General features: G+C 38.1%; 1 long non-coding RNA gene across 1 annotated transcript; it reads left to right on the forward strand.

The window, feature by feature from the left end:
* The first annotated feature begins 553 nt into the window (after nt 1-553).
* Nucleotides 554-25,764, forward strand: LOC115493432 (uncharacterized). The gene is made up of 4 exons (XR_012053628.1): nt 554-705; nt 12,175-12,321; nt 14,024-14,114; nt 22,025-25,764. It is a non-coding gene; the product is annotated as an uncharacterized lncRNA (long non-coding RNA).
* The last annotated feature ends 997 nt before the right edge of the window (nt 25,765-26,761 follow it).

Here is a 26,761-nt window from a genome sequence, read left to right on the forward strand (position 1 = left end):
TCTAAGAATTTAGAGGCTTGTTTATCCTCATTTGAATTTATAAGAAAAAACTTTGACACAATTTGCATGTGCAGCTACAGATCACTTTGATCTATTGGTCCTTGAATGTTCATGTTCATATTCTCCCTGTGTGATATACAGGGCACTGGTCTTCTCCCAGCATCTTTGGTCTTTGGAAAGAGATATAAACTTTATTCTGTGTTGAAATTTTTTTTCCTTGGAGTATTGTAAATGCAGGTGAACCCAATGGGAAGAAATGATGATGTCTGACTCAATTCAGAAAGCTGAATTATTTCTTTATTATAACCATGCTAAAATACATTAATATCCTATATAAAAGGAAGATACTAAAACTACTTTCTCCGACTCTAACTCTCCCACAACTCGTGACCCTCTCTGAGAGCCCAGCCCCAGGTGGGTTGGATTGGCCATCAGGCTCAAACAATCCTCACCTGAATCCAACCAAGCACTCACCCCAGGTAAATTCTCCAAACACATTCCACATGGGAAAAAAAAGGAGCATAAATAGAAATTGTTTTCTCTTTCTGCTCTCTCTGTGTGCCTCTTTGAAAATCCTGAGAGGGAGAGGATTGTGCTTGCCACACTGGAGAACCCTAAATATAGAGGTGCCATCCAAGAGACAGGATGCAGCCAAGGCAAGAGACAAGGCAGCCTTATGCCATTTTCCTTCCTGAGAGCATTAAGGTAAGATCTTTTCTTATGCCATTTTCCTTTCTGAGAGCATTAAGGTAAAATCTCAGCAGGCAGTGTTTGGGAGATGAATATTTTCATGGAGAAATCTCTCAGCAGTTCAGTGAAGAGATTCACGGGTGCCAGAGCACTCAGGGAGGTAGTTCCTTTCAATGGCCAGATCAAATTCAAACCAGGGACACAAGTCAGGCTGGATGCTGTCATCCTGTTACAGATGCTCTCCTGTGAAACCTGGCAAAACATAAACATGCACAGGTATATGCAGGCAGGAGCCAAGAGACAAGACATGATGCTGTATTGAGGAGGATCAAGGGGAGAAGACCCTGGCCATGGACACATCACTGGTTTCTTAACCTCAGGGCTGACGAGGCAGCCTAGAGCTATGGGGGCACTGGAAGGCTGTGTCCTTTGAATTTAACAGCAGATCAAGCAAAAAGGCTGCATGTTTTCCTTAGCCTAGAAAATTCATTGTTTTCAATCCTTCTATCATAGAATCTATTGTTATTTCTGCTGGGGTGGAGGAAAAACAAGCATAAAGAAATTTAATCAGCTTCAGATGAGATCAGCTCAAACAAGGGCTATTTATACCACAGCACTGTAGCAAAAGCTAAGTTAGTGCCAAAATAACTGATGAGGGAAAATGATAAGAACAATGAGCACTCTGTTAACAAGGAGACACAGAACTGGGTATTACCCTGAAGGTAGCTGGACAATGAACTGGTGTTTGTATTCTAAGAAATATGACAAGTTTGGGGGCTGCATTCTGGCCTTTGGTGGCTCATACAGTTACTCTGTAATATTGTACACTAGGGATCAAGGATAAGTTATTTTTTGGTGTTTCTTTCTGTGGAAAGTCTCTGAAATATCACGAGAGCTGCAGCCCATCACACTGTGCTTTCTATAGCACAAGAAAGTGCTGTACCCCAAGAAAGTGTACCTGAAGTGCACATAGGGCAGGTGGTCTGGAATGGCACAAGAGTGTGTGGTGTAATACTGGAGGCTGGAAGGAGCCAAACCTGTTGCAGTTGCATTCACTCAGTTTTTGGGAGTGCTCCTGACACCTTCCACTCTACAAGTTGAATACAGGATCTTCTTCAAGCACTACTTAAAACACACATTTTAATCCAGCTGCTGCTTTGGAAGGCCAATGTTTCAGCTCAAAGCAATAACACTGTGACTTGCTGTAGAGCTAGATATTTTTTGTCTTCAGTGTCTTCAGGTTAACTATTTCAAAGAATGTTCCCAACTCCAAGATCAAACCATGTCTTCCCACCTGCCAGCATTTTGTAAACATTTCAAGAAGACAGACAACATTGAAATGATCAACAAAAATACCCACAACACAATTTGTCCTCTAATGAGAAAATTCTGAAGATAAAATGGTACAGTGATTTTATCAACTGAGGCAGAGCTTCACTAAGCCTTATCTGTGAGTCATTCATGGGGGTGACCTAGGAGCTCAAGGGAAATTTGTCAGCGTTGCTTCATTCCAAAATACATAGCAATCCTTTCCTTAGCAGATGCAAAAAGAAAGTGTGCAACTGAATCCAATTCTACACAGCAATCTTCCAACCTACATTCTAGCTAAGAACTATGTGTGCATTCACATTCAGCATTTGGAACTAACCCCCTTGACTCCTTCTTTGATTCTCTCACTAAGTCAAGTTAGTAACCATCATCTCTGTTTAAATTGAAAATACATGCTCTGTCAATTTGATGAGCTTTGGAAAATAGAATTTCCCAAAGACGTAAACCATGTCCTTGAATCAATCATCTGAACATCACAGCAAAGAATCACTACAAAGAACTACACAGCTCCATTTTGTTGGGGTTTTTTCCCCCTTTCACTGAAACATATATAGAAAAATCATTAAGCAATGACAGCCTATATTGTAAGAAAGTAATTTATAAAGATAAAACCTGTGCATTGCAAAAATCATCATTGCGAACAAATGCTGAAGTTTGGTGCCACATCACCAAATGCAAAACATACACACTCACTATCCCAGAAGAAATATCCAGCTCCTGCTAGAAAAATGTGATGATTTTTGATACCACATACTTGCATCCCAGCACACTCATGGATTCATTTGGTGGCTGTTCACAAGTGGTGTCCCCAGCGCTCAGTATTGAGGAAGGTCCTGTTTAATATCTTTATTGATTATCTATCTGCATTAGGAGATTAAGTGCACACTTGGCCTATTCCGAGAAGACACTAAATTAGGTAGGAATGCTGAACTCTTGCAGGGCATGAAAGTCTGAGGTTCAACAAAACCAAGTGCTGGGTCCTGCCCTTGGGTCAGAGCAACCCCCTGCAGCTCTAGGCTGGGGCAGAAGGGCTGGAAAACAGGGAAAAGGATGTGCTACTGAGTGTGCCCAGGAGGGCAGGAGGCTGATGGCACCTGGGTTGTGCCAGCCATGGCACTGAAAGAGTGGTCAGACTCTTGAGTAAGTTTCCCAGGGAGATGGTGGAGTCGCCATCTCTGGAACTGTTCCATAGGTGTCTGAATGTGTCACTTGGGACGTGGTTTAGGGGTGATTAAGGTGATGCTGGGACTTGATCCTGAAGGTCTCTTCCAACGTTGATAATTCTGTGACTCATGGATAGCACAGGAATGAAGCAGGCACTACACTACCTAATTAACTTAAACTGCAAATTACAGAGGGTAGAAACAGCCAATTACTACTGCACTTTCAAAATATAGCAACATCACCATCTCTTTGGTTTCTCAGTTAAGATGCTGAAAGGAACTCTGCAAAACACTTTCAAAAGAAAATTACTAAATATTAAAACAACCCCCACAAACTGAGTGAAATTTAAGTGTCTACCACCCACTGTCAGCTACTTTGTGGATGTGCCAGCTACTTGCATCTGCTCTGTGAGGCTTAATCATCTGATCCTTCCCAACATGCCCCATCATCTCCAGCCACCTCCAAGCTTTACTGAAGGTAATTGCACTTTTCAGTTGGACAAGCAGCTTAGACAAAACAGTAATTCAGAGGAATTTATTACAGCTTGCATTTGGTTTTAAATTTGCTCCTTTGGTTACAGCACAGCCAATGGGCCCCAAACTTAGTCAATTTTCTAGTTGCTCCACTGTGGCAAGTACACTTCTCTCCCTCTCAGGATTTTTCATAGAGGTGCACAGAGAGAAAGAAAGAGAAAACAATTTCTATTTCTGCTCCTTGTTTTTCCTGTGTGGAATGTGTTTGGAGAATTGTTTACCTGGGGTGAGTGCTTGGTTGGATTCTGGTGAGGATTGTTTGAGCCTGATGGCCAATCCAGCCCTCTTGGGGCTGGACTGTGAAGAGAGGGTCACAAGTTGTGAGTTAGATATGGTAGTTAGAGAAAGTAGGTTTGTAGTTTTAGTATCTTTCTTTATGAAGTATATTAATGACTTTTAGCATAGTTATCATAAAGAAATCATTCAGCCTTCAGAACTGGAGTCACACATCATCATTTCTTCCCACTGGGTTCACCTGTATTTACAATAGAAGGAAGCAAGGTGGGTGAGACTGCAGAGAAAATAGGAATATTTTTTTCTTCTTTCACAAGCCTCTATCAAACTTAGCATGTTCAAAATCTGTATCTAGTGATTACAATTCATCCCACTTCATGAGATTGCCACAAGTACCTCTTGCACCACTCAAGACTTAACTCATGGAAGAATTAAATTGCCTTTTACATATAAGGCACAAGATTGATGCCTGCAGGTAAAAACTAGGATTAGTGTTAAAGTATAAACTGTGGAAGCTTGTGCTGCACACTAATCTGCAAGGAATAGAAATTTCTGTCTCTGAGAATGTTTCATGTTCCCTCGACCTTTCCAAATGCAAATATTCCCTGAGACATTAAGGAAGAAAACCTATGGATCAGCAAAAATTGCAGATGTGAGCACTAGTATCACTTGATGCTGTGCTTGACATAATAAGGCCTGCTCAGAAAGAATGCTATATTCTGTTGCCCAATTACAGAAAATACTGTGTGGTAATTTTGCACACCTCATTAACACATCAAGTGCTCAGCTCTTAAGAAGTGCATTAAGATGATGTATCTATTACTGGAACAAAGTCACTTACACGATTCATAACATTGAGGAGAGATATCAGTTGCTAAAATAATAGTAAATGACACGAGGATTTCCTTAATAGCTTTAGAGTTCAGCCAGGCAACGTGGGTATTATAGCAATTACTGGTTATATCAATGTGTTTATCCTTTAATCTTGCTTTTTGCTAGTGTTTTGACAGAAAAGGGGATTAAATGCACTTGTTTCTGAAATACACTGTTGGCTAAAATATGGCCAACATGACTGCAGCCCAAAAGGAGCTACTGAATGCCAACTACCTCACTGGTGAAAATCAGTATTATTCCCCAGACATGATTTCCTTAGGGCCTTTGAAGGAGAGGTCACTTGCTTTAGGTATCAGCTACACCATGACCCTTCATTTTGGGCACCTAGATTTGAAAAGTACAGTGTGAAAAAGTGATGCACTGGATAAGGTGGAAGGAAGGGAAATGTACAGCCCTGTGCCTGTCTTTTTCTGCACAGCCAGACTATGTCACAAGGCTGAATGCAGAACTATTCGTAGTTGATGTTCCCCAAACCCTCACCCTCACCGGTTTTCCAGAAAAGGGTTAAAAGAAAAAAGAAAATCAGCAAATCAAAAAGTAGGACAGAAGACATGTTATTTAATTTATCCTGAAACATTAAAAAAAAAAAGTCCTTGAAAAATCCTTTCATTCTAGGTTTTTCATGTGACACTAATAATAAATAGCTATTTTAAACAGTAAAATGCTATTTTAAAGATTTAATATGAAATATTTTTTTCTCATGGTTGTTCTAAAACTTATTCCTATTATATAATTTTCTAAAATAACACTAATTTATTTGGTGTTTTAGTTGCCCAAGGTTGATACTTCACGGAAAACAGGTGATTTCACCTGTGTTCTCCAACACCTAAAATTAAACAACCACTATTTTCATGTTTTCACTCCAGAATGGGAAAAAAACCTCCACAAAACTAAATTTAAAAACCCCAAATGTTATGAATGTGGAGTGGAAGAACAGGACTTGTAAATATACTGGTGCCAGTACAGTTTATTTAAATTTGCACAGTAGTTTTCATGACATCTTAAGAATTTCATGGTGAAGGGATGGCCAGACTGTGGCTTGTGATAAAAGTTGACTTGTATCAACTGGAGGGTTCTGTACCCTAAGTTTGGTCCTTGGACAAGTACTGCACAACCATCTCACCAGACTATTTAAACTACTCTGTTTTCTCTTCTGTGGAGATGTTAAATTTTGAATTTACAAGAACAGATTTAGAAATAAAGCTGCTTTGAGAATTTTGCCCATACTCACCAGATGGAGAAAGCATATCAGATATTTTAGAACAACATAATTGTGTTCAGGAAGTCCTTGAATGATTTGTTTGCAGCTGGGGACTCGTAAACAGCTCTCCACACTTGCAATGTCAAAGTCATTCTTAACTCTGAAGCATCACAGTATTACCAAGAAATAATACCTTACTTATATCTGCAGGAATTACTTTATCTGTGAAACTGACCACAAAGTTCAGCTCTACTAACCACCACCACAGTGATAGTGAGGGTTATTCCTTTAAATGCCTTTGTCATATTTTGTATTATCATGTATCTGGCTAAGACTAATATCCAGAGTATTTTCTCAATGCAGCAAAACACCGAAAATATTTTTTTTTCCACACAGGAAAGGTCTTGATTTGAATCTCTTTATCTCTCCATGCACTGAATTGTGATACCTACTTTTTATTCTCCGATTTTATTCTTGCTGAGACACAGTCCTGCTCAAAATGCTATTTTGGTAATCTGCTAATTGAAACCCCCACCCCCCACTTTTGTCACTCCACAGGGAATTCTTTTGTCTTGGCAAAACAATTTATGAGATGGCCATCTGAGTGGCTGAGAACTTTCTAGAGGTGAACCTATGCAGGTTCATTTCTACAGATGGGCAAAACCAGAAATTTGGATCTCAAATTTCTTCCATCATCTAGACAGTCCAGGTGAGAATTACACTGACACACGCATTTCAAATACTCTACCAAGTTACTCTTTTTTCCTCTGCTGGAATACTGTAATTATTTTAGAACTATGAGTTTAACACCAATTTGGAGAAAGATCTGACTATGCCAATCATGCCTAACCTATAGCAGACTGGTTTTGATGGTTCTTTTTTTTTGCATCTGTTGCATTTCTCTTTCCCTCCCTGAGAGTTCTGCACATGGATATGTGCACATGCACAAAACTGCAGCAGGTTAAGTGCTCTTAAGGCACAGAATTAATTTCCTGAAGCTTTATTGTGATAAACTGTGGTGACATTTTTCCTACTGCTAAACTATCAGTTCCCATAAAAACACACTAGTCTGTGTCCCAATAAGTATTTTTGTCAGCCTTCTGCAAAATAAATAATGCAGGAAGTGTAGCAATCCTGGATAAAAGAAATTTTGCTTGCAGTTTGCATGACCAAAGGTCATAAAACTTTTATAATTTCTTTATGTTTATAAAATTCTAATACAAGTTTTTAAACTTTTTATAAGTTTATGATATTTATTACACATTTATGATAAGTTTATAAACATATACTCTTTTATGCTTATGTACTTAGATATACTTATGCATACTATATATATACTTATATATACTTTTATATTTATAATTTTTTTATAACCTTCAAAGTTTTATTAATTTTTAAGTCTGTCACTCAGATAATTTGTTTTGCAGCTCCCATCAATAACACTTTAAAAAATTCAAGTGAGATAATAAGGAAAACATTTTCACTATCACTTCAGACTGCTGTAAAGCAGAAATACTGTATTTCTGGGTTTTCAGGCTAAGAAATGTAATAGATACATCACACACACACACTCACTTCCAGAAGACAGAATGAGAATTTTCAAATCATCCCAAGACAGCTGTCTGCGGTCACACCTCCTCAAAGCTGCCTTGTGCACTGCATTCACTGTGAAGGTTCCTTTGCTGTGATCCAGCTTGGCTCTCAAGCTTAAGATCTTTTAAAATTGGGATATCACCACAGCATCAGTAAAATACAGCAGACATCACACTGCATGCACACAAGAAAGCCCAAGGAGTAATTCTTTTAAACTCCACTTTTTAAAATATTTTGTCAAAACTGAAAACACAGGTAAACAACAATTACATGGGATGAATGTTTTACAGGCACTTTGCCAAGCAAAACCTTCTGGTGTTCCTAGACAATGCACTGCCCTCAGATTATTTTCAGACTTGTTCTCATTCTTTGCTCTCTCACAAAGTAAAAATATCACATCCAGAGTTAAAATCACAGCAGACAGCAGGTACAACAGATACCTGCATACCTACAATCAAGTGCAAAAAAATGCATGTCTATCATCTACTGCTTAAGAGCCTTGGCTGACAGGTACTTGGCTTTCAAGCATCAGCTGGCTGAAAATGTCAAAAAATTATGTCACCTGCAGTGACAAAGATGAGCCAACCCTGAAGTTTTTTTAACCGTAACCATCATGACTAAGGTTTTGTTTTTTTTCCTCTACTGCACTTTTGGTGTTGCTGCTTCAGAAAACTGTGAATATCTGAGCTGACTCAGCAATTGTTGAGGGAGAAGAGTATGAAATTGGTGCAGCAGTGATGGAAAAAAAACACCCAGAAAGAACAAAAGCAAGATGTAGAGGTTTTATGTCAGATCAATACAATAACTAGTTATTGGTCACTAACACAACAGAATGATGGCCACAAACTTTCTGTTTCTTTAAAATCTTTAAATGGGCCAAAGAAGGTACCAGGATGCAAAGCCTTCCTCATATATGCTGGCAAAAGTTTAACTTCATTAACATTTCAGAGGCTATATTCTCACTCAATTTCTAGGTAATTACAGATGTAAGAGGTAGCAATATTAGTACCTCCCTCATCCTCATTATAGCTCTCTTGACTCCTGTGATTAGTACAATATCCTTTTAGTTATACATACACTGTGGCTTAGAAAGAAACAAATGACAAAGAAAAATCTGCATGATAAAAGTTTCCTAAACTTGCAGTATCTCTTGATCAAGCATGCAACACACTTGCGGGAAAGAAAAGACTAACAGCAAGGAATTAATTTAATTCAGATAATCCTAAAGTATGATCTTTTATACATTAGAAATTATCATTATTTGCTGCAAGTATAATCCTTAGATGAGACAATCCAAGTTCTTGTTCATACAGATTGGCAAGGCACCATTAATTTCAGTACAAAGCAGCAGCAGATCTGCAGGAGCACTGATTCTCTGCAGCATCATCGTGATGTGATAATGGCCAGAAGAAATATTGCCTGCAGCAAATCAAGGTAGGGGGAAAAAAACACATTAATTTTAGCTTTTCTAGAAGGGGAGTTCTAATATACTTCTTGTGTGTCAAAGGATTTTATTTCATGTATTTAAACCCTAGACACTCAGAGAAGCTTTTATTAAAATTAGTCAAAAGCCTCACTCACTTAAATGGGAGCATCATCAAGACTTTAATGTGTTTGGAAGCTGTTACATCTTTATTATTGACAATTTAAGCTCATGGAACTCATTCTTAGCCTCTCTAAAGTTGCACTGATTGCATTTTCTTTCTTAAAGCTGCTCACTCCAGAGGAACCAAATAGCAACCCAGCAGCTTTTTTTAAATGTTCTCTAATTATTATTGTTGGCCATAAACGTGTTTCTGGTTTCAGTGTATAAATAGCAAACTGATTATTTACAGCACTTGCTCCTGTTGAGAACTAATATATCTGTCATAGAGGTAAAACAAATAACTAGGCTGTAATTTGTAATAATAAACCCTACACATCAGTTTCTTTGCCTAGGAAAAAAAGGTACAATTGTACAGTTTTTGCACTTCTGCCATCTTCTATAGGACTCCAGTTTCTCTTGAAGGAAAGGTTCTGTTCTCAGTAAAATGAACAAGGTTCTCAAAAAAAAGAAAACAAAGGTATTTTAAAATAGAATAGGATATTTAATAGGATATTTAATAGGATTGTGAAGCACTGGGGTGAGCTGGGCTGTGTATTTTCAGAGCATTTCACACTGTGGGACACAGCTTTCACTTTACTGGACCTGAAGTGACATAAAATGATCAGGACATTCCTTCAGTTAATGTAAATCAGACCAGCTCAAAGATCAATGAAATGACACCTCTGCCCTCTCTTTTTGGGTCCTGCCAAGCAATCCATGTTTCTCCTGCCTTGCCCAGGATGGTGGGATGAGCTGCTGTGCTTTATGATGGACTACGCAAACTGTCACTGGGGATTAGGCAATTCCAAACATGACATTTTCTTACCCTTTCTGCTGAAGTGATGAGCAGAGCAAAGCATTTCTACAGTGCTCAGTGCAGCTCCTGGAGATGATTCGCAGGTCTCAGTCGTATGGCAGCAATGTCAGGCTCCAGAGGGATCTATTTTGGTAAACCCAGTGCCAGGGAGAAGAACTTCTCACTGGAGGATAGATGATCAATTCCTGCAACTCATTACACACCCAGTGTCTCATTTCTAGCCAGCAGTTACCCACACAAGGCCTTCACACACAGTACTGAAATGTCATTAGGTATTCTTGGCTGATAATATTTCTTTTTCTTTGCTTTTCCTCTCCCTTTCATTTTCTCCCTGCTGAGGCCCATGGAGGTTTGGTTTAGAATGCGTTCCTCCTCCCTGGCCATCCATACACAGCATGGACAAGCAGAAAGATTATGGTGAAAAGGAAAGCACTCTGAAATGTTTATGGTAACAATTCAACAAGCAAAAGCTGCACAGTTGTGGCAATTTGGAACATTTTCTCTGTCCCCCTTCCCCCATCCATGGCATTAGATAGAAAAAGAAAATGTTTCCTGTCTTCTCACAAAAGATATTTAATTTTAGATTTAAAAACTAATCAGATAAAACAGAACTATGTCAATAGCTAGTCAAGGTCAACTCCATGTGCTGTATTTGATCTTAGCTGTGACTTTCCTTGATGAGAGAGGCAATCAGGTGCAGCTTTCAGAATTAATCCAGCCCAGTACGAACAGGTAAATTACAGATTTCCAAGAAATAGATTCTTCTTGGAATACAATGATCAGGATACAACTCTACCTTAGAAAAAAAAGTGAGGCATTGTATATGAAATTTGCCACATACAAGTTGGCTTCCTGAGGGATATTTAACTGGTCATATTTGAGATGTTGTCCCAGGTCACCTGAATAGTTCAAGTAGGTGGTCTTTTTCCCAAACTTGTGGCTAAAAAAAAAAAAAATTAAATTCAAAAAATCATGAAGTAGCATAAAAATTAGCATGGGAGGAATATTTATAAAGGGTTTATTTTCTAATGCTACAAAAATGCAAGTGCTGATGCAACTCAATATTAGACTGTAATTGAAGCAGTAGGAGACATGAGACATATTTCATTTCATATGATCAAACACTTATAGTGCATGCCTGACAGAATGATTTGAATAAAAACAACTAACTTCCATCTGAATGTTTTGTGATTTGCACAGATATGAAAAACATTGCTTTAGAAGGCACTGGAAACTAGGTTTCACACAGCATCAGAAAGCTCACTAAAAGAACTGTTAACCTTTGAGAGAATGTTAACCAGCCAACAGAACTACATGTTTGTATTATGTAGGCATTCCCCTCTGCAAAAAGACAAAATAATGGGGATGTAGAAATAAACTACAGAGTAGTTAAGCAACATATATAATTTTCACAGCATTGATAATGTATAGCCTTGACGTGCTGGGCCATCAGCTTTACCCCTTTTGAAAAGGCCTGGATAGCTTCTAGGAAACACCAGGAATACTATTTCTTTTCTACAAGCTGTAATAAATAGACTTCCAAATTTGATGCTCCATTGAGTTTTAGCCAGAATAAGCAACTATACAAGCAGAGGTGCTCAAACAAGGGTCAGGGACATGTTTGCATATATGATCTGAAGTAATGTCTTATTTTTCCACAACACAAAATATCTGTAATGAAGTGTCAAGAAAAATAGTAGGTGCTGATGGTAAAAAAAAAAAAAAAAAAAAAAAAGTGTAGTTTGCTGCAACTTTCTTAGTAAAATTGGGGGAAAACTCTGGCGAGGATGAGTTTATCCCTGGATTGTCCAATCGCATGCACACTCTCCCTCTAGCGGTACATGGAACGAACAGGCAGTTCCCTGAATTTTGCTAACAGGAATTTCGGAATTCTGTGCATGCACAGTTTCAGAGCTGTCCAGAGTGTCTCTAATCCAAAAGATCCCGAACTTCCAACATCTTTTCTAAGCCACAGTTGAGAACACAGCTCTGTAACTAATCACCTCTGGTAATAGAGGACGTGTCACAGAAGCCACAGTATGTAAAAAAAGTCATGGGCAATTAGGAATAAGTGCTGCTCCTTAAAAATGCTACATCACTACTGCCACCTAAATGTATATTATTTTCATAACAGGTTCTACTAGCTCGTGGAAATATGGTCTTCCTACAGTTATCTTGCACTTTGGAGAAAATACTCTTGGCTTAACACATTACCTTCTTGCTCGTTTCTTTTGGGACTGGAAAAAACATCAATCAGCTTCAGGAACTTGAAAATTTTCAGGTATTTACATTTTCTTAAGTACTAACAAATGAAAGTATGCTAAAATACTTCATTCTAATAACTCTGTCATTTGTCCAGTTGTTAACAAATACATTGTCATGTAAAAGTACTGAGGTCATGTGCTAACAGGTACCAAATGTACTAACAGACCACTGAAAAATAAGTACATGCCTCTTAATAATGAAATCTATTTTATATCTGCTATTTTTATTTGCAACACTATCTACAAATGAGTCTGGGCTATATCTCAGCAAAGCTAGGAAACAAAGTCTAGAGGATTTTTCTCCCTTATTTTTGTGAACTGTATTCATATTGACACTTACTAGCATGATTTGCAAAGATAAGGTTAGCCTAAACTCGAACAAAAAGGTACTATGAAAAAATTTTAAATTGTACAACTCTAGTAAATTAACAGTATTAATAAGTTTTAGTGTTTGGTGAAAGTATAATTTCGCCAAATTGTACACGGGCCATTTCACACTTCATAAGTAACCCAAACTTTTTTGACAAACCCAAACTACAATCAACCTGAAAAAAAGGGCATGGCTGGATATTAAACCATTTTAAGTAGTTAAGAGGGTTTTTCCCTAGATTCAGCTGCTTTCTGGCAGCTTTCTGGCTTGTGGATCTTTTCAGAGTTTACTCATACTTTCAATTATTTTGTCAGTCCCAATGTACAAACAGCTTTGTTGCTGCTGGTCACAGATTTATAAAACAGAGGATGGAGTGTTACTAAATTACACTCAGAACCAGTATCCAGGTACACAGGGGTAAAAGTCGAGTAAAAACAGAAACAACCAACTGTGATGAAAACAGGGTGATCAGAAGGTCAAGATGAGGATGCATCTAAGATGACAGGCATTGGTTTGAATCATTTATGCTAGATATGAATGCTTAAGTGTATCAGGATCACTCACTTTTCAACTGCCAGTGTATTTTCCAAGACAAAAAAAAACACTTAGACTAAGATCCAGGGAAAGGAAGTTATTTGCAATGGGTACCTGTAAAGTCATACTTTTTAAGAATTAGTGGGCAATTATTAAAGTATGTCAAATAGTACCACTGCTGTCCACCTGTAGCTCCACTGAGGGAATTAACAGGCACACATAAAATCACTGGTGTCCCAAAAGCATCTGCTTGGAGCTGTTCCCAAGGACCTCTCAGCTAACTCTGAGAAAGAAGATCTTGTCAGAGTATTGTAATGTCATCAAAAACTTTTCTGGGTTCATTGTTGGGTTTTGTTCATTGTTTTGTTTGGGGTTTTTTCCCTAGAAGACCTAGAAAATTAGGTTTCCATACCCATCCTAAAGCAAATCAGGAATAAACAAACCAACCACAAAAATAAATCCATCTCCATTCCTGAGACATCATCAGGTACTGGACATCGTGTTCTGTCACACCTTTCCCACCACTTCTCTGTGTCCTAAATCAGTGACATTTATTTTTCTGCCAGTTAAAATAAAGATCTAGAGTTAGCTTTCTTGTTTCAAGAACAGCATACTATGGAATGATTTTTAGCTGTAATTAATTTTTTAAAAAATTTCACATGCAATTTAGTTATTGTGATCTGTCTAGAAGTTAAATTTCCCTTTTCTACTTAATTAGCTTTCTAGCACTCAGAAACTGTTTTTTGGGTGGTTGGATGGTTTCCAAAGCAAACATACCCTAAACACTGCTTTCCATTATCCTCTTGCCACCACAGAACAAGCTGCAGCCACCACGCGGGAGAAAGCAGTTCACTGGTGAATCCCTTGTCTACACTGTGTCTCCACTCCTCCCTGCTGGTGAATAAGGTAAATTAACCCCTCTGATCTATTTTCCTTAGCTTCAGGAAAAAACAGAGATCTGGACATGCACGGATGTCCTCCTGCATTATCAACAAAATAAATTTGGATACTGTCTTGTTTGGAAAGACAGGTGTCTGCTAAGGAAGGCAGGAGCCTCCCCTCAAATGGAAAAAATGTAGAGCCCCTCCCTCTGAATTGTTATAAATTTGAAATTAAAAGGGAGCTTTCAGGGAAAAATATGGGAGCAGGAATAACAGTTCTTTATTAGGGAAGAAAACAAAAAAATAAGCAATGCAGTGAACCAAAACAACACTGACAGAGTCAGAATACAACCTGACACCCTGCTGGACAGGGTGTAGGCAGCAGTCCAATTGGAATTGTGGCTGCAGCCCTCCTGCAGTGCCAGGTGTGGTTCTGTTGGAGCAGTGATCCTGTAGGAAAGGGTGCAGTCTTCCTCTGAAGAGGCAGCTGTTCCTCTGGGAAATCCAGTGCAGAAAAAGCCGTGCTGGTGTTCCAGAAACTCAAGATTATATCCTGGTAGGAATACTTGGCTCTTCTCTCTGGGTGGAGCATCTCACCATGGGATGCTGTAACTTTTATCAGTCATGCAGCGACATTCAATATCCCATTAACAGCAGATGTCTCCTGGGGGGAGGATTGGTTTGGGGAAGAGATAAAGAAAACTGCCCAGTTAAGACAAGATAACTGCCACACACCTGTAACAGATGGCAATTGAATACATCTTGCCTTGCAATCTAGGACAGACACACAACAAAGCAAAATGGAAAATAAATCTCCCCAAACCCAACTGCACAATGCCAATATAAATTTCCATCGATTTCAAAGGAGCTGTGCTCTGCTCCAGTGCTTCCCAAAACCGCTTTTGATGAACTATGCAGCAGCAGTATGGTCACCTCAGTGTTCTGCTGAAAGAATCTGACTGTCATTAAAAGGTGCTTAAGAATGAAAAAGAACACAGGGGAATACTTGTACAGTTGCTTTGCACCTTATTCAAGTGAGGGTTGGATGTCACTGTTGTGCTTCGGTAGCATTTTGTGCTGCTGCAATTGACTGTGACAAATAGAGGGCAGCAAAGAATCCTTTTGAGAGGAAAGTAGAAGGAGCAATAAAATGTGCCAAAGCAGTGTGGGCAATAAAATGAAATCAGAGCAGGGCATTGGTAATTGGGTGCACCCTAGAACTGCTATGTAAGCGTGTCACACCACGCAGTGCAATGCTGCAGGAAGATCTAAGTTTTCACAGAGCTCATTCAGTGGATTAAATCTCACATTTGCACAGCTTTGAAAATGGAAAACAGCATATAAGGCTTTTTCACAGCATCTAACTTTAGATCCTCAAGGACAATCTTATTAGGCTGCATCCGGAGCAGTGATTTTCAATTTCTTTTCCTTGCAGTCCTTAACAATCTCTTACTGCAGGTGAAAAATCCTGTAAGCTGAATTCAAATACATTGTGAAAAGGTTTGCTGTTTTGAGCTACCCCTTGCAGCACCCTTAGAGGTACCCGTGGAACACAGGGTACATCTATTAAAGATTATTGCTGTGTGGTTGAGGAAAAATGGAGAAGTTGTCCCAGTGTGCCTTTTAGGACTGAAGGCATGGGCTGTGTCAGAGCCTGGATGAGCCTCCCTCTTTTCAGGGACTGCAGAAGGGCTCTGTGAAGACAGGTTTGCTCTGGCTGAAGCTGTCCATTAGAGGAGGAGGAAGCCTAGCTGTATTAATTACTGTCCTAATCATTCACTCTAATCACAATGTGCACTACACAGAAATTTAATACACATACACTGTCCCCATATAACCACCATCCTTCTCCTTTCTTGAGAATGAACAAGATGCTCATGGATTATCTCAGTGCAAATTCTTATTCATCTAATTAATACTGGCAGAGATTAGGCCTATCCTACTCTGTTTTTCTCATTTGTTTGTTCTCTTTCATCTGGCCTTACTCAGATCAGACACACAAACACTTGGATGAGCTGTGCTCTTGACTTGTCATTTTTTTGCAACACATTTTAAGCACCTCAACTCTCTCCAAGATATGTGTAGTTAAGGTGACCTTGCTGTTTCCTCAGTGTTCTGTAAGTAACAAATTTATTTCCTTACAATTTATTTGAGAGGCATCAGGAGTAACTGAAGGGACATTTGGAGATGAGATCAGGTGGCTGCAGATGGAGGCTCCAACTTGTGTTTGTTATTTAGGCACATCTGACAATCTCATGCGTGAATCTGTGTGACAATGCCATGCACCCCAGCTAAAGAAACTCTCAAAATAAGGAATGAAAGAGATGAATGATCAGAGTGGTTCAATAGAATTGGGAAAATCAAATAAAAAGAGTTTATTCAAAAGATCTACAAATAGCTTTGGTGCTTATGCATGGGCTTTAATTTTTTGCACAATTTGTAGATTCATGATGTATTGCATGATTTCAGTGTCTTCTTACAATATAAAATATAACTTTTCTTCACAAGATTATTAAATACAGTAGCTAATTTGTACTGGGTGAAATATTCCCCCCTCAAACACTTGAACATTTATGCTGTAGTAATACAAGTAACACTCAGTCAAATTTACTTAAAAACCTCAGTGCTCATTAAGAGACAAGTGTCCACAATACTTAAAAAAACCCCTAATGCTTTATTTCATACTAAAGTAGACTACTTTAGCACTATTACTCTAATGTTGTTATTGCTAGTAGTGAAAAATTAGTAAATAATACTTTTTTTTAATGCCATGTTCTGATTGACACTTCATATTCGAAGTGCAATTTAAAAATGGCAAATTCCCCAAAGCAATTTTCTTCAGTGACATTTTCTGAGCTCTGCAAAACAAAACCAAAGGAAAACTGATTCCACAAACTGATTTTCATTCATCATTTAAACAAAGACAAATTTCAAAACTTAACCAAAAAATAGAAATGCAAATTTAAACCAGTTCTACTAATGAATCTCTGCAGAATGCTCTATTTTATTTTATAGCTTAATTATACAATACAACCATATGCTATAGAAAGGGACCTAAAAGCTCATCTTGTTCCACCCCCTGCCATGGGCAGGGACATCTTCCAGTGTCCCAGGTTGCTCAGAGCCACATCCAGTCTGGCCTTGGACACTGCCAGGGATGGGGCAGCCACAGCTGCTCTGGGCAAAAGAAGCTGTCAGGATGGGATCCCTCCTGGCTTTTTTTTTTCTAAAAAAAGGGCTGCAATAACTTTATCATTTGGAAAATGTTCCTGCACTGGAATTAATTATGATAAGAGATAAAGTACAAGCCAACCTTTTAGAATTTAATAACAGCTACGGAGTTGGTGTAAATTGCTTTAAATATCTGAAAATTTTATCACCTCTTCCCTCTCTGCTGAGGAAATTGAAACAGCTGGGAGTGCTGGGAGAATGACAGAGCTGGGTACAGAGAGCAGGCATCACGACTCCCAAGTCTTTGTGTTCCTTGGTCCAGTGGTTAAAGTACAGGGAGTAAAACTAAATGGAGCATGAGGAGGCTTTTATTTAAACACAATAGCTCAAGAAATTAATAGGAAACATATTCCCATTTAGAGAAGGTGCTTTAGAGTTGAATTGATTCAGGAGCGATGCACATGAAATCTTTTCTCTTTAAAAAGATTTGTGTTCAAGCTATTGAGCTTTTAGAGCTCATGTCATAGTACTAATAACCCTTATTGGGATCCAGGGCTTTAGTGGTAAAATTAAACTGTGTTCAACACAGTGCTGTGAAACCATTTCTTAGATGAACAAGGGGGAAATAACCCAAAACTAAATCAAGCAGACATTAATCTGGCATTTAAAGCAGGTCAGACAAAGCAATGCATTTTTAAAAATATTTTATTTATGCTACTTCCTTCCCCCCTCTCCATCTCTGTTTAGTATACACAAATGATTGAGTCACACAAATTTTTCTTCCAGGCAATCTAACTCACAGCAACAAGCAGAACAATTAGAAAAAAGCCATTAAAATATTAATCTCAAGAAGGAAAGTGTCCTTCTTACAGAATCCAGCATAATGGGGCTCCAAGGGCAGAAGATGCCCCAGCCCAAAATTTTAAATTAGACTCTGAGACTGAGATGCAGTTTGTGGTAGCTAGAAGTTGCCAAAATATATGGCTAAACATCATCCCTCAAGTGGTGTGTTTAATTTGCTCTGCTAACTGTTCCCTTGAAATCACAGCAAGATTTCAAAAGCTTCTTTATTTGGGGCCTGTTATCAGGGTATTCAGGCATCATGTGCCCAATGACAGTTTTTCAAACCTGTTTTTAAAAATTTAATTGATGTACATATTTTTCCTCGATACATTATTGAGTTTGAAGCAGTTTTTATAAGCTGTCTCCTTTTTCAAGCTACCAAAGAACTAGGCAGAGATTTCAAAGTCCTAGTTCTAAAAGTCATGTTCAAGATTTAGTTTTTGTTAATATTTCCACTGAAATCATAAGACAATTTTTACCTACCTTTCTTTAGGGCCATGCTGGGATGTGCATGTCCACAAAGATATACTGTCTCCTGGGCAAATTCCATGGAATTTCAGAAAGAATTATATAAACAAGATTTTTCACACTTTTTGCAAAAAGCTGAAAACCTGCTTGCTTGGATATATGCATAGATTTACTTACTAGATGGAGGGAGTCTTACTTATTTATAGCAACACCTGTTTTCAAAAATAATGTGGACCTTGATCCAAAACCACCTTTACATCCTCATATATTAAACTGTACCCAGGTGTACAGTTTTTCCTAATACACTGGTAACGGGTCACAGTTTTTATTTGTCAGGAAAAGTGAATGTCAGAAAAATGCCTACAAGTCTTCATGTTTATTTTTACATCATTTCTGAAGCGCTATGACTTTAGTAAATACAGCTACAAAAACAAATTTTGAGTGACTATATTCACACATTGAGAGTATTTTTAGAAGTTTCCTCTGATTTAAAATAATGTTTCTGGAAAGCTAGAGCAACATATTTGAAAAATGGTAGGCAGACGAAGAAGAAAAACTTTCTGGAAGCAAAGAGTTACAAAAATTCCTAGTGTCTCAGGATTCCTGTAAAAGCACATTGATGAGTCCTCCTGCCATATTTATGAGGCTGACAGATTTTAATATATTCATTTTCTATTGGGAGAAACTGAGGCTTGAATAAAACAAAGTGATCATGGTTAATGTACAATAGTCAAAAATAAACAACTGGGTGTTTTGCCTCATCATTCACCATGTAAAAGGTTCTTCTGTGCTCAAGAATGATCACAGCTTTGGGTAAAAAATCAAACTAGATATATTAGGAGCAGTTCATTATGTCAACACACAAACCCCCAAGGGTATATTTTCATCACAGCATGAAGGCAGTGTCACTTTGCAGCCCCAAACACTGGCAACATCACCTGAGAAAGAAATGTCCCATTCCCTGTCAGAAGTGCTGCCTTGGAAAGAGCAGAAGGTTTGAGGGGTACATCTCCCCCAGGCAACTGATTCTGGCAGAATCCCTACTAAACTGAGTTAATGCTGCACAATTACAAGTCAGTGTTGTGTACATGCATTTTTGCTTTGCTGTGGAACAAAGAATAATGCTGCTTTATATGCAGAAGATTTTAGATCTCTTTTTCAAATGTCTTGGAACTTTGCAATGATTAATAGACAGAATATATCTTCACTGCAGTTTAAAGTCATGGCATATTCCACATATGTCCCCTGAACTTTCATGTTTTTACTGAAGCAATGGTAATAGCAAGTCTTTAGCAGTGGGATTGTTTTTTGCATGTAAATTCAGTCTTGAAAGTAGTATGAATGAAGAAAGACAAATTTCATATGAAGCATCTTAACAACCTCTCTCTCAGTTACCCATGTCTTCCATTGTCAACATAATACTAATTCTCTACTCCTCCATATTAACATTTCAAAATTTTAGGATAATCTTTTAGTAAAGTAGACGAAGAAATTTTTTTAAATTTAAAATCTAGAATCTAGAGCTGTTTTTATTGATTGATTTTTGTTTGTTTTATTCCTTTCTGTTTTCCTCAGCAGTTCCATTGTTCTATTTTTTTTTTTTCCCCAGTTCCCTTTAGGAAAATCTTATTAACATTCACAAAAGAAACAATAATGTGCCACAGAAGCCATATGAAATTCTGCTGAAGAAAATGTCACGCTAGGAATGGAGTGAATAATGATGACTGGAGGTTTCAAAGGCAGACGACTGGTATGGATGAGGATTGCAAGGAGTTCAGGAAAAGAGAGGTTCCTGCTGCCAAGTAAATCTCCCCCTCAGGGTGGAAAGCTGTCATCCTGCCTCCATTAGGATTTCCCTTCCCTTCTCTTCTGTCTAACATTGATGAACATTCAAACAATGCTCTTTAAACAACTTTGCAGGTCCAATAAATGTCAGACATTTGCATTTGTCCTGAAGACTCTGAGCTGGCTGCTGCAAGAAGGGTTTGAGTGACACCTGGGAGGTTGCTCAACACCCATTTTTCTTTTCTTCAGCCTTTGCCTTCAGATCAAAACTGCTCTAAACAGGGAGGCTGAATCATGCAATGAATTTTCCACCCGAAGGGAAAGGGGGAGGGAATTGTTTTCTCCAGCTTCTTTCAAAGCTGGATGATAAATAACTCTCCTTTTTGCATCAGATCTCATCACTTCAACAAGGAGAGCACCCAGCTTTCTGCACTGCAGGTTTCAAGGGGGGCAGTTTCTAAGCCATGTCTTGCAAAGCTTAGCCTAGAAAAAAGAGTGGATACAGATGGGATGTTCTGTCCATGTCAGATAATCCAGAAATCCACCAGGCATCTCTGGTGCTGCCTAACATCTTCTGTGGGTCTCTCCAACCTCTCCCCCCATTAAATCCTTTAATTGAACTAAGCCTTCACCTTTCCTACTCCACACACAGTGTTTCCTGGAGGTTTTGGTGATTTTTATTTTTTTTCCCCCAGCATCCTCTTGGACATGATGGAATAACTCAGCTCCAGCACTGTCTCCCCTCCCAAAATTTGGACATATATTCATCTTTGCTATGAAATCTGATCTTTTTACTCAAGTTAATTCAGAAGCAGGAAATGCAATCCTTCAAAAAGCCCAGATTGCAGAAATTGCCTCTGCTGTCTAGAATACATTATATAAGGACATCTAAACTCAACAAGAGCTACAAACAACAACAAATCTTAAAGTTTAATTTCAAATATAATTTTTCTTTATAATTTTTAAACCATATGAGTAGTGAAATCAGTAGAAGATTATGGCTTTGTTGGTTTCATGGCTTTATATACTTGTTATTTGTAATTTCTGAAAGTTAATTTCCTATCTCTGCCCTCCTTTATAATTATAGACAAGCAAATTTGCCATTCTCTCAAGTTTCTTTCTTTTTCACACGAACAAATAACTTTTCATGTGAGAAAAATGAGCATTCTCAGTGACCAATCACAAAATCACAGAAGCACCTTGGAGTTCCTTTTTGTTTTATTTTTCTTTGAATTTTTTCTTTACATTTTTAAAACTCAATCCAGATTTACCTACTCAGGTACCTTCTGGGGGCCATGCTTGCAGTAGAGCCTGACCATCACCACAATTATCAGTGAAGGTGTTTCCAGTGGAAGAGTCAAACATCCTGACTGCCCAAAAAGCACTTGCTAACCCTGGTCATGCTGTGCTGTAGTAACTAAATAAAACAGCATAAAAAAGAATGAAGCAGCCAGTTTGAAATGGACTCTCAGTGTAAGCTATCAGTGAGATTTTCTGAAGGCAAAATGATGATTTGTTGATATGCTAAAAACATTCCTACCAGACTAAAAGAAAATAGATCCTGGGTCACATGTGAGAAAGAAATATTAATATCTAGCTGTTATCTCTGTACTCAGAAGGTCATGTCTGTGTTTCAATGTTTTTACACATATATTCTTATTTTCACAGTGTTGCTGTTATGTGGCAATTGAAAGGACAAAACAAAACCATCCAGTCATCTTTCAACATCTTAGTCCAACTGCCCAGATTACCACAGGTACTTGAGCTCTCTGATCTTTGTCTCAGTTGCATGTGGTGTCTTCTTTTTGTTGTGGTCCTCATTTTTATTTTTGCCAGTTCACAATCATAGCCTTTTGAAAGAGGAATAGCTAAAATAGCTGAGGGTTTATTGTCAATGCAGGTGAACCCAATGGGAAGAAATTATGATGTCTGACCCAATTCAGAAGGCTGAATTATTTATTTATTATAATGATGCTAAAATACATTAATATACTATATAAAAGGAAGATACTAAAACTACATATTACTTTCTCTGATTCTAACAAAACTCGTGACCCTCTCTGAGAGTCCAGCCCCAGGTGGGTTGGATTGGCCATCAGGCTCAAACAATTCTCACTAGAATCCAACCAAGCACTCACCCCAGGTAAACAATTCTCCAAATACATTCCACATGGGAAAAACAAGGAGCAGAAATAGAAATTGTTTTCTCTTTCATTTCTTTCTGTGCACCTTTATGAAAATCCTGAGAGGGAGAGAAATGTGCTTGCCACAAGGGTTCTTTTGAATTCTGAAAAATTGGAAACTGAAAAACCTTTGATCCTGATTTTTTCTGACAACTCATTTCTGCTCTCCTGCATAATGAGTAATTTAAAGTTCCTTTTTGTTAAACTATGGCTATCTTAGTTCAGCTGTGTTTACTGTGATCTGAATATCTTCCTTCAGTGGAAACAATGCTTGAAGGAAGCTCATCAGGGCAATTTAGGCTGCCTGAAAATTTGATTCCTTAGGTTGGATCATTTGCTATTACAGGGTTCTGTTTTGTTGAGTTCTCCACACAGCCTGCGGATGTCGGGAAGTGCAGCTTCCATAAAATACACACAACTTTTCACTCATTTTGATGACTTTTTAACAGGAGGATGGTGATCTGCTCAAATATGTTCCTGTCTTTCTTTTTCCTGTTGAATTAACTTGGGCAAATGCTGGGAACAGAGGTCTCCAGAGGCAAAGGAATTCTATAAATCTTTTTGAGAATGCTCCCCCCCAGGTCCTGCCTTTCCTAAAAGCCCCATGCACACTAATGCTGGGCCTGCTTGCTGGGCAGCTACAATCCATTATTACAATCCAAATATTGACCTATTTAAACAGGATAATCTTATCTTGCTGAGTTGACTTCTGATTTTACAATATTACAGCTTGAGGTTGTTTTCCATGTTGTTGTTTTTTTCTCTTTTTGTCTCATTGTCACTTTCTCATTTTTACTTCAGTCTTTTCTTACAAAAAACTCAGGAAAAGCAAGATCTTTCAAAGCTTGCTGAGATCACATAGCTTGTGCTTCTAGAAGGTGGGCAGTGGTCAGGGATAGGTGAACTCCTGAGCAATACATCATGGCACAGTAATTTGTTCTGGAACTTTTAAAGTGTTAATTATTAATTAATAATATATACCAGACATTTGGTGTTTAATTCTGCTTGTAATGGTCTACTAAGGGTCTGCCACACTGTGAATATCTTGCTGAAATGCTAAAACTCCCTACTCATGCCAAGACAGTTTATAGCAGGGATTGTTTCAGGAAGAAATGTCAGAAAGGAATTGAAAATACCTGAAGGAAGAGCCTGTGCTATCCAACTCCAAAAAAGACAAAACATTGCACTTGTAAAAAGTTAATAATACCAAATGAGATGTAGAAATAACAACCTGGATATTGTAGCTGATTACTATGATGATGTAATATTCTGTAGTAATTTTATGAATAAACTGGGTTTGTGCTTTCTTTAGAGGGGTTGCCAAGGTGTCTGCATTTTCTCTAGTATTCTTGAGGAATATCTGGAATATCATAGACCAGATATCAGTAGGGAATACTGGATATCATGATCTCATATAAAAAAAAGTAGAGTGCCTTCAGAAAATGTAGTGTGCATTTCTAACTTTCTGTAAAATACTACTTGGTATTCTCTCATGGTACTCTTTCTCTAATTGTATTCCAGGATGGGAAAATCCAATAAAATGAAAAGGTCTTCTAAATGCATGCCCCAGAACTGGGTTTGGCCCTGACTTCTGTAATGTTTTGCAAGCTCAGTTTCATTTCTTAAGCACAGGAAATACTGGGATGTTGTCAGCTCACATTTCTGTCCTGATTTCCAGACTGAACTGTTTTGGATGCAGATCAAAATAATAAAAAATTTGCCATAGCAGAAAACTGCTCACAAGTATAGATTTACAGGTTTAGAGATCAGCCAATCAGGAAATAACCAATCTACCTTTCAATTCCCATTAAAAAGTCGAAAGATTACAGTACAAACATTGTAAGGGCTATAGTTTAAAAAAGATTAAGGCTTGTGTGAAAAGGAGCCTATTTGTGTCTGGCAGCAATCACTTAATGCAAAGTGGCTTGGCATTTTGAGACGTGAGGCAGTTCAGACATGCACAAACAGTTATTTGTTTAGGCATGATTTGACCTGCAAACATAAGATATGTAACTAATTATTTGCAGCACTATGACATTTCAGTGCTGGTTACCCAGTACTCAGTGCTGCCACTTAATCAGTGAAAAGCAGCAACAAATTTCAGATCACAGAATTGTGGAATTGTTTTGGTTGGAAAGGACCTGTAAAGATCATTAAGTCCAACCCCCTAATCCAGCACTGCAAAGTCCATCACTAATGTACATCCTCAAGTGCCACATCCACACTTTTTAAACATTTCCTGGGATGGTGGCTCCACCACAGCCCTGAGCAGCCTGTGCCAATGCTCGACAACCATTTCAGTGGGGAAATTTCCCCTATTATCCAATCTAAACCACCCCTGGTGCAACCTGAGGCTGTTTCCTCCTGCCTGTCCCTTGTTCCCTGGGAGCAGAGCCCAACCCCTTCTGTGCACACCTGCACTAGTAGGATCCTTTAAAAAAAAGAAATCAACATTTGTCTTCTTATTTTTTAATTTGCACTCAACAACTTGCCACTTTCTCTTTCTCCTCAGGTATTAGGTTCACATGAGGAAGCTGTAAGTGGGTTAAATTACTGTTATTTAAGAAAACAACCTGTCCAAAGTCTCTTTGGCAGCTTTCCATGCATAGCTAGGATTTTCCTTCATCATAAACAGCAGGTTTGATACAACTTGATGAGGTTGACAGATGACAAAAACTGTTAATAACATCTACTTACTTTTAAATATTAATTACATTAATTGTAGGCTTAATTTTTAAATTTTCTTCTCAGAGTCCCTAATCTTCACCTGTACCTTGGCTGAAGGCTAACACATCATTGGAAAAAAAGTGAAACTGTGAAATGTGAATTCCTTGTATTAAGAAAATAAATGCAACACTACTTAATTAATTCCCTCCCTCTCACAAGGAAAAAGAAATAAATATTTATAAGCACCAAAAGGATTTTTTAAAAACATGTTTGCAATATGTGACAATTAATATTCTGTTCAGAGTTTGACTCCTTTATGACGCTTCAGTATATGTTACTTCATTAATCAGAATTTTAGCGTTTGTCTAATAGATGATTTAAAAATGATCAACATCTTCCACTATGTTTCAGTTTCCTTCACTTGGTCTGTATTATAAAATCATGGAATCATTTAGTCTGGGGCATCTAAAAACTGCACAAGACATACCCTTTCCAAATCCAGAGGAGCAACTACATTGGAGAAAAGGTTAGAGGGCAGGCTGACTTGCTAAATCAGAAATATAAGTAATGGGTATTGGGAGCCATAGAGATGACAAGTGTCCCTTTGACATTTTGTTGATAAGCAAGCATTATGTAGAAAAGATTTCAATTCAATCCCTCAGATTGTTGAAGCTGGACAGCCATAAGTAGCAGTGAGAGGTAGGTAAAAATAATTTTAATAGAGACATGATTTTCTGCTTCAAATAAACTTAATAGCTATTGCAGGTGACTTGTTTTTGGTTTTGGTTTTTTTTGGTCAGCCTCAAAGAAACAGAAATCTCACAGATCAAGCTACTACTTTGTAAAGATACAGGTAGAAATTTCTGGGGGAAAAGCCAAGGTTAATTACTTTTGCATGTTTTCTGTTATATTTCTTTTCCCCTCTGGATGCTTAATGGATAAATGATTGCTTTGCTCAGAGTGAGTGCCTCACCAAGATTGAATTGCTTGCATTGGCAAGAATTCAGAGAAAAACTGACATCTGGGAATGAGCTAAGGAAATCTTATCTTTTAATTAAATGAAATAAAATCAACAACAACAACAAAAAAAAAAAAAATAGATGCTCTAGAGTGAGGACCTGTAGCATATTTCCCAGTGGATGAAACTACTTGCAGTCCTCTTTAGAGGAAACTGCAGATGTTTTGACACTGTGCTCTTCTCATGCAGTTCATCCTTGTCCATCTCACTCCAAAAAAGAATATAACACTTCTTTCCTACAAACTCCCACCAGACTTCAGACACATTATTATTGCTTCTCCAGCTGAAGCCTCCACAATCTCCCCAGCCCTTGACACATTTGAAAATTTCCTGGGTTCAAAGGGCAGCCTCTTCAGGTTGGAGTGATTCTCTGTTGTTTCTTCATTTCTTCAATCAAATTATGCTCTCAGCGTTTGTTTTTTTCTTAGAGATTCTGGGAAGCGGTCATGAACTGACTCTGACACGTGAGCAATTTAATGTCCTGATTAATTCTTGGTTGGGAACTGTTCTTCTAGCCTGCCTGCTTTTTGGAAATTT

Source organism: Taeniopygia guttata, chromosome 1A (genome assembly GCF_048771995.1).
Source record: "Taeniopygia guttata chromosome 1A, bTaeGut7.mat, whole genome shotgun sequence".
In the NCBI taxonomy this organism is placed as follows: domain Eukaryota; kingdom Metazoa; phylum Chordata; class Aves; order Passeriformes; family Estrildidae; genus Taeniopygia; species Taeniopygia guttata.